Source organism: Zeus faber, assembly GCF_960531495.2.
Source record: "Zeus faber genome assembly, chromosome: 13".
NCBI classification, from domain to species: domain Eukaryota; kingdom Metazoa; phylum Chordata; class Actinopteri; order Zeiformes; family Zeidae; genus Zeus; species Zeus faber.
The window spans coordinates 23,944,777-23,957,671 of record NC_137198.1 but is presented as its reverse complement, the minus strand read 5'-3'; positions in this window follow the sequence as shown (position 1 = coordinate 23,957,671).

Here is a 12,895-nt window from a genome sequence, read left to right as displayed (position 1 = left end):
GCATAACATTTAAATAATAATATAATAATGATAAATGAATAAATACATAGATGATGATGATGATAATAATGATGATGATGATGCTGATGATGATGGCGAAGATAACAACAACAACAACAACAACAACAACAGCAATAATAATAATAATAATAATAATAATGAATTAAAAAATACATATAAATATAAATATTTTTATATATATATATATATATATAAGTATGTAATAATAATAATTATTATTATAGAACATAACTAATCATAACTAACACAACATTGTTTATGTCAAGCACTACTTTCAGTCATCAGTCCAGTGATGTTCTCTTTGCGGCTCTTCAAGATTCAAGATTCAAGATTTTTATTTGTCACATACATATACATACTTCCATACATATATGCAGTGAAATGTAATGCAACGCACCCGGTGATAGCACACAATAAGTCCTAGGAAAAAGTACAAACATCAAATAAAATAAAAAGTAGAAAATGCCTTTCTAATAGACCGACTGACTGACTCCTAAAACGTAATACAGTAAGTGGAATACTTATAGAATAAGATAAAAAATATATAGAATAAAATACAATAAAAAATAAATTGAAATAAAATGGAATAGGTAGAAGGAAGGAAGGAAGGAAGGAAGGGCTCTTGCTTTTTTCCAAGGCTGAGGTCAGTGACTTGGGAAGACCGTCTGAGGACTCTGCTCCAGGTCGCACCTTCAGTCAGGCCACCATGCTGCTGTCAAGGGCCCCGTCGCTGCTCATGGGCCCCTGTGCGTTATTTGTGTTACTTGGATACAGTGCTCCGTGACAAATAGTTTTTCATTGTAATTATTTTTTGACATTTTTGTCAATGTCTATCACAACCAACCCCACAGTTGGTTATTTGACATTTCTGAGTCATATCAACTCAAAATGATTTCAGTATTACAAAGTTGTTGGAGGATATTTAATGCTCTTGTTCATGAAAACGTGTTTTGGGTGTGGCCACCAGGGGGCAGCGCCTGCACATTTTCAGAGTCGAGGGAGAAAGCCTTTACAAGAATGATAGAATAAAATAAAATAAAATAAAATAAAATAAAATAAAATAAAATAATAAAATACGTATTTATTTACACATTTGATAAATTATAACGTCATTCCTGTTACTCTCGGTTTTGCGTGTTCTTTTTGGTAAGTCTTATTCCAATGGGAATAATGGAACCAGAAAGGGAGTAATCATGCCCCACATTCAGGAATAAGTCTTTCCCCGTAAGAAGCCAACACACTACGACTGCCCTTGACATTCAAACAATCACTGGCTTTTTTTTTTTTTAGATTATCCAGTGAATCTGATATGCAGCCAGATACTGACTCTGTGGTGATATTCAGATAATAATCACATTGCATGTAGATTAGAACCAGCATGGATACTGTATACTATAGTGTTTAGCTATTGGAGTAGTATGCTCCCTCCTGGCGATTCACTGGTACTGCAGGCATAATTCACCGTGGCTCATAAGTCAGTTTTGGTCACTTTTAGTGTCAAGCAATGGCACTAAAGTGTGGATTTGAGTTATTTCTTGACAGTAAATAAGGTCCACGCGTTTTCACGGAGATGTCCTCGAACAAGTGTGTGCAACAGCAAAACCCACCACCACCACCCCGCAGAAAAACACCTAATCTGCCTACAGGCCTAACAAACTGCGATGTGCATTTCACTTAAACTGACAAAAGATCAGTTCTCGCAACAAAAAAATTGTATCTTAGCAGAATTGAATACAGTAATAATATATATATATATATATATATATATATATATATATATATATATATATATATATATATATATATATATATATATATATATATCTACGTACTTGTAGCTACGTGCTTAATAGCTACGTTAGCGGACAGCATTGTTTCCACGGTGTAAGTTTGGATATTTCTGAACTAGAAACCATGGGTCGATAAATCCATCCGCGGCGCTCTGAATGCTCGCACAGCTGCTTACAAATAAATATGGATATAAATATGGACAATTACAAAGCTGCGTCGTACAATCTGCGGAGGTCGGTGGAGGATGCTTAACAGACGTACAAGGACAGAGTGGAGCGACAGATGGAGCAACGGGACACCAGACACTTGTGGCAGGGGTTGGGGACAGTTACCAACTACGACAGCAGCTCCTCCCCGGCCAGGAGTGTGGATGCCTCCCTAGCCAACGAACTAAACTCCTTTTTTGCGCAGTTTGAGTCTGGCAACAACACCGCTAGCTCGCCAGCTAATTGGAATTACACCGCTGGGGATAAGCGCGCAAGTTTCTGAGCATGACGTCAGGGGGGCTCTGATGTGTGTGAACACCAGGAAAGCTACGGGCCCAGATGGCATATCTGGGCGAGTACTGAAGACCTGTGCTTACCAGCTAGCCTCGGAATTCACTAGGATATTCAACACCTCCCTGGCTGAGTCGGTGGTGCCGCCCTGCTTCAAGAGGTCCACCATCATCCCTGTGCCAAAGATGGCCTCTCCAGCCTGCTTGAATGACTACCATCCATTTGCCCTCATCGCGGTGTTCATGAAGTGCTTCGAGAGGCTGATTAGGGATTACATCTGCGCCTTCCTCCTCCGCACCTTGGACTCGCTGCAGTTCGTGTACCGGCCGAACAGATCCACTGAAGACATGGTCTCCCAGGTACTCCACACCACACTCATGCACCTGAATCGCCGGAAGGGGAGCTATGTGAGATTGCTGTTCATCAACTATAGTTCAGCTTTTTATACCATCATCCCCACCAGACTGGCTGTCAAGCTGCAGGAGCTAAGACTGGACACTCGACTGTGCGCCTGGATCCTGGACTTCCTCACAGCCCGGCCCCAGGTGGTCAAGGTGGGGAGGCACATGTCCAGCTCCCTCACCCTGAACACAGGATCCCCCCAGGGCTGCGTCCTCAGCCCACTACTGTACTCCCTGTACACACATGACTGTGTGGCCAGGTCCAGCTCCAACACCATCATCAAGTTTGCTGACGACTATCACCATCTAATCACAGACGACGAGAAGGCCTACCGTGAGGAGGTGGCTGACCTGTCACTCTGGTGCCAGGACAACAACCTCCTCCTGAACGTCAGCAAAACTAAGGAGCTGATTGTGGACTTTAGGACGGGATGACAACCGAGGACGCACGCGCCGCTGGTGATAACTGGGACTTCTGTCGACAGGGTGAGCAGCTTTTAGTACCTGGGAGTCCACATCACGGAGGATTTAACGTGGGCTACACACAGACACTCTGGTGAGAAAGGCAAGGCAGCGTCTTTACCACCTAAGGCAGCTGAGGAAATTCCGGGTCTCGGTGAGGATCCTCAAGTCCTTCTACTCTGGAGCAGTGGAGAGCATCCTGACAGGCAACATCACTGCCTGGTTTGGGAACTGTACTGCCCAGGACAGGCGGGCCCTGCAGAGGGTGATGCGTTCAGCCCAATGTAACACTGGAACTACCCTCCCCTCCCTGCAGGACTTCTACACCAGGAGGTGTAGTAGCAGAGCCCGCAGGATCATGAAGGATCCTCACAACCCCGACAACAGACTGTTCCAGCTTCTGCGGTCAGGCAAGCGCTCCGCAGTCACACAGCGAGGACGGAGAGACTGAGACAGAGTTTCTTCCCGCAAGCCATAAGAACTGTCAACGCTGAACTCACCAGGGGTCCTCACTGAGACACACACATATGTCCCACTGCCTTACTGTACTGTATGTAGCATACTGTACTGCAAGTTACTGTATCACTGTTCTGGGTTACTGCATACTGCGCTGTATTGTTGTTGCTCGGTGTTACTGTATTGCTGTGTCATACTGTTGTATACTGTACTGTATATCTCCATAATCACTTTATTCACATGCACTTTACTGCGCATATCTGTATATACAAATAGCCTATCCCATATACATAACTGTATTCCCTTCAATTTTGTACCCCCACTCTATATTATCTTTTTGAGTGTTATTTTATTTTTATTTTATTTCATTTATATTATTCTGTTCAGTAACTACATTAAGTTTTAAGGATCAGTTTGTTTCGGTTAGTTGCTAGGTAGGAATTAGGTTAGCTATTATGTTAGGTTTACTAACTATTGTGCATAATCTCCGGGTGCATTGCAAAGACATTTCACTGCATATAGGTATGAACGTATGTATATGTACAGTATGTGACGAATAAACCTCTTGAATCTTGAATATATATTGTATATACTATATATACACACTATGCTATTAACTGTATTCAACTATATATATATATACATACAGTATATACTGTATAGATAGATGTATACACTATGCTATTTACTATATTCAACTCTGCTTAGATGATAATTACATATATATATATATATATATTGTATATTATAGTCAAATATCAAAACCTGTAACAATAAAATAAACAAAATAATGCAATTATTAATTTGCTGGGGACCCTACGCAGCTCCTTCGAGGACTCATGTGAGTGCCTGCCTATTTTTAGAGGACTTTTTATCTCTGTCTCGTTATCCCCCAAATTCCACTAAAGCCTTACTAGTAACTAATTTGTTTCTTGTGGTTTTATTTTTTATTTATTTTTATGTGTTTGTGTATTTATGTATTTATTTAAAGAACCATATTGAGCTACATTGAGTCTGCGGTATATATTTTTTCTTATCTAGAATGGATGATAGAACCTTGAGGTGAGTGTGTGTGTGTGTGTGTGTGTGTGTGTGTGTGTGTGTGTGTGTGTGTGTGTGTGTGTGTGTGTGTGTGTGTGTGTGTGTGTGTGTGTGTGGCACAACTGTTTTCGTCGTTATCTCTGGTTTTTCTAGCTCTTAAACAGACCATTTGTGTAAACACTCAATGTATGCTTTCTCAGCACCAATAGTGTTCAATGTTTTTGTTTGCTAAAACAGTTCTCAGCTGTTACTGAAGGCAACAGCGAACCACACGGCTAGTCTCAGAAAAGGCACAACCTTTTCTCTGTATGTAAGCTGTTTTCTTCCTCTGTAAAAACTAGACTGATCACACTGTACGCTGTTTTGAAGCATGGTTGTATCTTTCTCTTTTTCCGCAGAGTAATTATCTTTAGTACTCTCCGTTTGTTTTCCTGTAGCGGGCAGATTAACCTCACCGACCCCGCAGTGAGAATTCTCCAACAACTTGGCGACGATGATGAGATTCTCTGCTTGGCTCTGTTGGACCTCTTTTGCGTCCAGGTTGGGTGCACAATGGCAGTCAGGACGGACCGTAACACGAGATCCCAAACAAATTAAAAGGGAGGACTTATTAGAGATATTGTGCCGTTCAGGGAAGATCGAAGGAAATAGCTTTGGGTAAGCTTAAAAATTGCATTGATCTAGAGGGTGGTTGAAGAAACTTTGTCAAGCTTAGAAATACCCCCCCGGACAGACATGTCCCCAACTGTGTGCTGCGCCGGCTAGGAAGGGCGGTGGATATATCGGTCTGGAGGACCGTGGATAAAGTGGCCAATTTTGCATCGATCAAGAGTGATCATGGTTGGGGGCCCCCAGTGGCTCACTGGGTACAGCACCTAATATACAAGGCTGAGTACTTACCGCAGCAGCCCGGGTTTGATTCCAGCACAAGGCCATTTGCTGCATGTCATCCCCACACTGTCACTATCAAATAAAGCATGAAAATGCCTAAATATAGAGAGAGAGATCATGGTTTTAGTTTGTTTGTATTGTATATATTTTTTATGTTAATCAATAATAAAGTTGACATAATTTAATACATAATTATTAAACTATAGGTATATAGATTGCTCTTGACGCCTCTGTAGCAAAGCTTTGAGGGCACGAAAGCAGAATTGTACTCTTGTTCCCTCTGTGTTAAGGGAATTAAGTCAACCTCCACCATGTCACGCATTCGGTTTTGCTCAAACCCAATAAGGACCCAACCCTCACCCCTAATTATAGACCCATTTGTCATATCTATTGCAATCTAAAGATCATTAGTTAAACACTAACCAACAGAATTGAAAAAGTAATTCCATTTATAATTCACCCAGACCAAACAGGCTTAGTCAAGGGCAGACACTCATCCAGCAACATGCGCCGTTTATTCAGTCTGATCAGCATATCTCAAAGGAACAACTTAAATACTGTTATTGCCTCTTGCCGAAAAAGCATTTGACAGAGTTAATTGGACATCTCTTTTCAACCCTCTACATATTTGACTTTGGAGAGTCACTCATTCAATGGATCAGAATCCTCTTCAACTCCCCATCTGCTTCTGTCATCACCAATGGTTACACTTCACAGCGTTTCACTCTACAACCCAGCACAAGACAAGGATGTCCGCTCTCCCCTTAACTATTCGCCATCTTTATTAAACCCCTCACAGCGGCCATCTTTGAAAACAGTAATATTGTTGGCATACAAACAGGAAACTCTGTTCACAAAATCAGTTTGTATGCAGACGATTTTTTTGTTGTAGTTACGGAACCAAATATCATCCCGACCGGAAGTGTTCAATCTTATCTATCTAAATTAGATATCTAAATTCTCAGCTATTTCAGACTATTCAATAAAATTGAGTAAAACCACAGTCTCACCCCCACTGAGTTGCTACCCCGTCCATCTCCACGTCCTCCGCTAATTGGGCCACGTCCTCATCGGAGGAGGGACCCCCAGGGTCGACATCCTCCGCCTCTGAAACATGGCTGAAGGACGCAGACAAGAGGGGTGGTGGGGTCTTCCGTTGGGAGGGTTGACCCGGTCTGGAGGGCTGGTCAGGATGGCGCTGACGGAACTTCCTGATGAGGGTGTGGTCCAGAATGTGCCTCGCAGGGACCCAGGACCTCTCCTCCGGGCCGTAACCCTCCCAAGCCACCAGGTACTGCAGGCCTCTCCCACGCCGGCAGGAACGTAGGAGACGGCGGACAGAAAAGGCCCCCCGTCAATGAAGCGCGGAGGAGGCGCCAAGGGAACCAAAGCACTCTCCCGGACCGGCTTAACTTTGGACACATGGAAGGTGGGATGGACGCGCATGGACCTGGGGAGCTTGAGCCGCACTGCCACTGGGTTGACGACCTTCTCGATCATAAACGGGCCGATGAACCGAGGAGCCAGCTTTTTGGATTCCACCTTAAGGGGGAGGTCCCGGGTGGAGAGCCAGACCTTCTGGCCCGGCTCCGGGGCCTGGGAGCGGCGACGGTTGGCGGCAGAGGCGTTGCGACCAGCGGCTCGGAGGAGGGCGGCCCGGGCCTGGGTCCAGGTCCTGCGGCAGCGGCGAATGAAGGCCTGGACGGACGGGCAGGAAGCCTCCCTCTCAAGGGCCGGGAACAGAGGTGGTTGGAAGCCGTAGACGCACTGGAAGGGGGACAGGCCTGTGGCCGAACTGGTCAGGGTGTTGTGGGCATATTCCACCCACAAAAGTGCTCAGACCAGGACGACGGGTGTTGTGATGTCATGCAGCGAAGGGCTGTCTCCATCTCCTGGTTCTTCCGCTCCGTTTGGCCGTTGGACTGGGGGTGGTACCCTGAAGATAGGCTGACGGTGGCCCCCAGGAGCGCACAGAACTCCCTCCAGAAGACCGGGGCGAACTGGGGACCCCGGTCGGATACAACATCTACCGGGATGCCGTGGAGGCGGACGACGTGGTACAATAATAGCTTGGCGGTGCCCTTGGCCGACGGGAGCTTTGGTAGAGGCACGAAGTGAGCCATCTTGCTAAACCGGTCCACCACGGTCAGGATTGTAGTGTTGCCGCTAGACGGTGGCAGACCGGTGAAGAAGTCCACGGAGATGTGAGACCAGGGGCGATGAGGAACCGGCAGTAGGTGTAGGAGACCACCAGGAGCAAGAAGAGAGGGTTTGTGCTGGTTACAGGTGGGGCAGGCATTGATGAACCCTCGGATGTCCTCACCCAGGGAGGGCCACCAGAAGCGACGCTGGACGACCTCCTTTGTCCACTGGATCCCCGGGTGGCAGGTGAGTCGGGAGTTGCCGGCCCACTGGAGAACCTCGGACCGGAGGTCAGGCAGGACGAACAGATGGTCGGGCGGACATTTTCTGGGTCCAGGTTGGTCCTGTGTGTCAGGGTCAGCAGCGTCTTCCTCCTCCTCCTGGAATTGACGGGACAGGGCGTCAGGTTTGATATTGCGTGACCCGGCCAATAGGAGAGGGGGAAATTGAACCTTGTTAGGAAGAGTGCCCAACGGGCCTGACGGGAGTTCAGTCTCCTGGCGGACTGGATATACTCCAGGTTCTTGTGGTCGGTCCACACCAGGAACGGCAGCTGGGTTCTCTCTAGCCAGTGTCGCCACTCCTCCAGGGCCAATTTGACGGCGATAAGCTCCCTATTCCCGATGTCGCAGTTCCTCTCGGCCGGGTTAAACGCCTACAGAAGAAGGCGCAGGGATGAAGCTTCTGGTCGGAGGTGGTTCTCTGGGACAGAACAGCTCCGACTCCCACGTCGGAGGCATCCACTTCAACCACGAACTGCCGTTCGCGGTCAGGCAATACCAGAATGGGGGCTGAAGTGAACCGTGCCTTCAGGGCCAGGAAGGCGTCGTTGGCGGCGGCGGACCCCCGAAGGAAGTTAGGGCTGTGAGGGGGGCAGCCACCGTGCTGTAGCCTCGGATGAACCTCCAATAGAAGTTGGCAAAACCGAGGAAGCGCTGGAGTTGTTTGCGGGTGTCCGGGGCGGGCCAGGTGGTGAAGGCGGAGACCTTAGTGGAGTCCATCTGGATGGTCCCCCTCCCTACAACGTACCCCAGGAAGGAGACGGACGGGACGTGAAACTCACACTTCTCCGCCTTCAAAGACTGAGTTCTCCAGGAGGCGCTGCAGGACCGTCTGGACGTGGTGGACGTGCTCAGCTTGGAATCGGGAGAAGATCAGGATGTCGTCGAGGTACACAAAGACGAATTTGTTGAGCATGTCCCTGAGCACGTCATTGACCAGGGCCTGGAAGACGGCGGGGGTGTTGGTGAGACCAAAGGGCATCACCAGATATTCGTAGTGACCGGAGGGAGTGTTGAACACCGTCTTCCATTCGTCCCCCTCTCGAACCCGGACCAAATGGTAGGCGTTGCGTAGGTCGAGCTTGGTGGACACTGTGGCCCCCTCCAGGAGTTCGAAGGTTGATGAGATGAGGGGCAGGGGATAGCCATTCTTGACTGTAATGTCGTTGAGACCGCGATAGTCAATACAGGGGCGAAGCGACTTGTCCTTCTTCTCCAAGAAGAAGCCCGCCCCCGCCGGGGATGAGGAGGGACGGATGATGCCCGCCGCCAGGGCATCGTTAATATAGGTGTCCATGGCCTCTCTCTCCGTCGCCTTGTCCTTGCTGAAGACCTCCCTGAAGTCGAGGTACTCGGCGGGGACCCCCAACATGTCGGGTGCGGAGCTGGAGCTGTTGGGTGGCTGAGGTGTGGCGGCTTGCTTCAGGCAGACCTGATGGCACGCAGGACTCCATCCCTGAATAGCCCCTGTGGTCCAGTTGAGGTGTGGGTTGTGACGCCGGAGCCAGGGGAACCCCAGGAGGAGAGGGTGACGAGGTGAGTGCAGGATGCAGAACTGTATCGTCTCGTGGTGGTTGCCGGACAGGAGCATGCGGATGGGCACTGTCTGATGGGTGACTGTCCCCAGGAGGCGGCCATACAGGGCAGTGGCAGGAACCGGAGAAGGCAGGAGAACTCGACCAACACCCAGCTGCCGTGCTAGGTTATCGTCGATGATGTTAAGATCGGATCCAGAGTCAATAAGTATGGCGAGGGAATGTGAGCCTTGGGGCAGGAGGAGCCGCCGAGCCTGGCAGAGGGGGCGTAGGTTGGAGGGGGATTTGGAGGTGTGGCTCACCAGGACCTCCTCCCTCACTGGCGAGCCAGGCCCTTTTACCGGACACCCGGAAATGTAGTGTCCAGCTAGACCGCAGTAGAGGCAAAGGTTCCCCACCCGGCGTCTCTCCTTCTCCTCTGGGGTGAGGCTGGACCGGCCAACCCGCATGGGAGAGGCCTCACTCGTGGGTTGATGGGCCGGAAGAGCTGGCGGCCCAGAGGAACCTGGAAGACGGGTTGCTGGGCGGCGCTCCACTTGCCTCTGACGCCTCTCTCGCTGCCGGGCCTGGATGCGTCAGTCGATACGGGAAGCAAGCTCAATGATGCCATCGAGAGAGGTAGGCAGGTCGTGGGAAACTAGCTCATCCTTCACGTACTCTGCTAATCCCATCAGGAATGCATCAATCTGGGCTGCCGGGTTCCACTCGCTCAGTCGAGCATGGGTGCGGAAGTCGATCGCGTAATTGACCACGGAGCGGGACCCTTGACTGAGACCCAGGAGACCACCAGCAGCATCGGGACCTTGTGATGTCACCCCGAACACCTTGCGGAGCTCGACGGCGAAGGCGTGGAAGGAGGAGCAGGCTAGTGTGTGTCATTCCCACTCGGCCGTTCCCCATAGCCGAGCACGGCCCGTCAGGTGATTTACGGTGAACGGTGAACTTCCTCGGAGGGGAAGGTGTGGGGCTGCAGAGCGAAGAGGATGGAACAGTTCGTAATGAACGGACTACAGCCGTCTGCGTCTCCGGCGTAGCGTTCCGGAACCCCCACCCGGGGCTCCAGGGAGTACCCAGGCTGGGCCGGTGCAGGTGGGTCCGGGGAAGCAGGCGGCGGGATGAACTGACCAAGAGCGATGGCGAGCTGCTGGACCTGGGCAGCTAGCGTGGCGAGCCCTTGCTCCTGGCTAGCCGCTGCTAGCCGAACGTCCGCTGCGGTGGAGGCTCGGACAGCCTCCTGGCGTTGGAGCTGTGACTCCACCCTTCCCAGGCGTGCCAGCAACTCGGGGTTGTGTGCTGGGTCCATTGTTGGCCAGATTGAACTGTAACGGGTGTGGTTAGGACCCAATTGCAGCACAAAGACAGGCAGGAATATTTGGTAATGTCTTTTATTTGTAGAGCAGACAGAAGACAGGCAGGGGGCAGGCAGGATACATCGTCGGGGACAGGCAGGTTCAATAACGAGGAGTGCAGACAGAAGACAGGCGGGGGGGCAGGCAGGATACGTGGTTGGAGCGAGGCAGAGTCGGTAGCAGGGAATCAGTCTGGAGAACGCTGGAGATTCTGGTGCAAGCATCGAAGACAATCTGGCAATGGGCGACTGGTGAGAGAGGCATATATAGTGGTTAGATTGCAGATCTGGAACAGCTGTGTGCGCAGGTGAATGGAGTTGGACTAATGGGACAGGTAAGGAGAGGGAGGGGAAAGTAGAAGAAGGTGGAGATCATGACAGTTCAAGAGGATATTTGTCACATACATATACATACAGTCATACATATATGCAGTGAAATGTCATGACACCCGGTGATTACGCACAATAAGCTCTATAAGCTCTAAAAATACTAAAATGTGCATAACCGACACGAAGTGCTCGTGCAGGCGGCCGCAAGGGGCGGCGCCACAATCACGATTCTGGGTTCTATAATTATATATTTGAATTAATTCATATTACATGTCGGGTAAATAGAACATCAATAGATTATTTTTTGATTTCCAGTTTTACGAGACCAACATCACACAAGAAGAAACCCTTCCAAGTAGAGATCAACAACTACCAGGCCGGCAGCATTCTGCTGATGGGAGACCTGAATGCCAGAACAGGACGTGAGCCTGATATGGTGGATGCTACTGGCAACAGTCACATCTTCAGACAGCCTTCACTGTACCTCAACCCCACCGCTCCCCAGGGAAACAACCCTGTGGAACAACCTAACCATCTCACTAATAGGTAGGATAGCAGCAGTGAGAATGAATACACTACGAAAAATAAACTAAATATTTTCAATGACCCCAGTACAACCAACAGTACGTTGATTTAATACTCATTACATTACATTTTATTGGAAATACAAGAAACCAAGAATTAAATCAGCAACACTACAGAAAAAACAAACACCTGTGGACACCTTGCAGCCCCAAACTTCAGATACTACTACATAGCAAACCATCTTCAATTTATTATTAAATGGTTACAACCTGAGCATCAATTGGGCCATGGATGGCGAAACATTGAACAAACAGAATGTCAGGAGTTATCATTATCCGATCTCCCATTTTTTACTGAATCAAGAAGGAAACATAATTGCTTCAAAAACCCATTCATCACAACAAATCTGTTAGCCTGGTGGAAATTCCTCAAACTCAGTGGTCACACTCTATCTCCAAACAAATTTGAGCCAATCTGGCACAACCCAGATTTGCTGGTTAAAAACCAACCAATAATCTTCAGGTCTTGGAAAAGACAAGGAATTACTCATCTGGAACACATTTCTGCAAACAATTTGTTTATATCCTTCCCAACCTTAACCCAAAGGTATAATATCGGTGGCCACAGGGGGCTCCTGGGGAGTGCCTGCAGCTGGCATCCGTGTGTTGGTTTGAGGCCTGGTTCCAGGTTTGGGCTCAGGTTGGGGATGGATGTTGCGGGGTACAGGTTTGGGTCTTGGCCGGTCGGTGGGTCAGCGCTCCACTGGACCCGCCCCGCCGTGTCCTTCTGCGTCCCGTGTTGGGAGGGGAGGTGGCCTGTCATGCCAGGGCTGGTTAGGCGTTCCATCTGGTGCGGTGACCTGAGGGCCTGAACCTGGCCAGGTGTGCTCAGCGCGGGGCTCACATTATGGCCTCCTTTGGTGGGGGCGGACTCCTGTCGTCACACCTGGCTGTCGGGGTACCTGTCCTGTGGCGTTCTTGGAGTGCAGGGCGCTCGTCGCTGGGGGGTGGGCTTTGAGTGGGCTGTCATCTGCAGCCCTCTCTTCTGTTGTCTGCACTGGGGTTTTCCATGGTGGCGGGTCGCTGGCGGGTTGGTGTGGGAGCGCGTATCGAACCGATCGAGAAATTTATCGACCCGGGGCATCGGGTAGGTGTCGAACTTTGACAATGCGTTC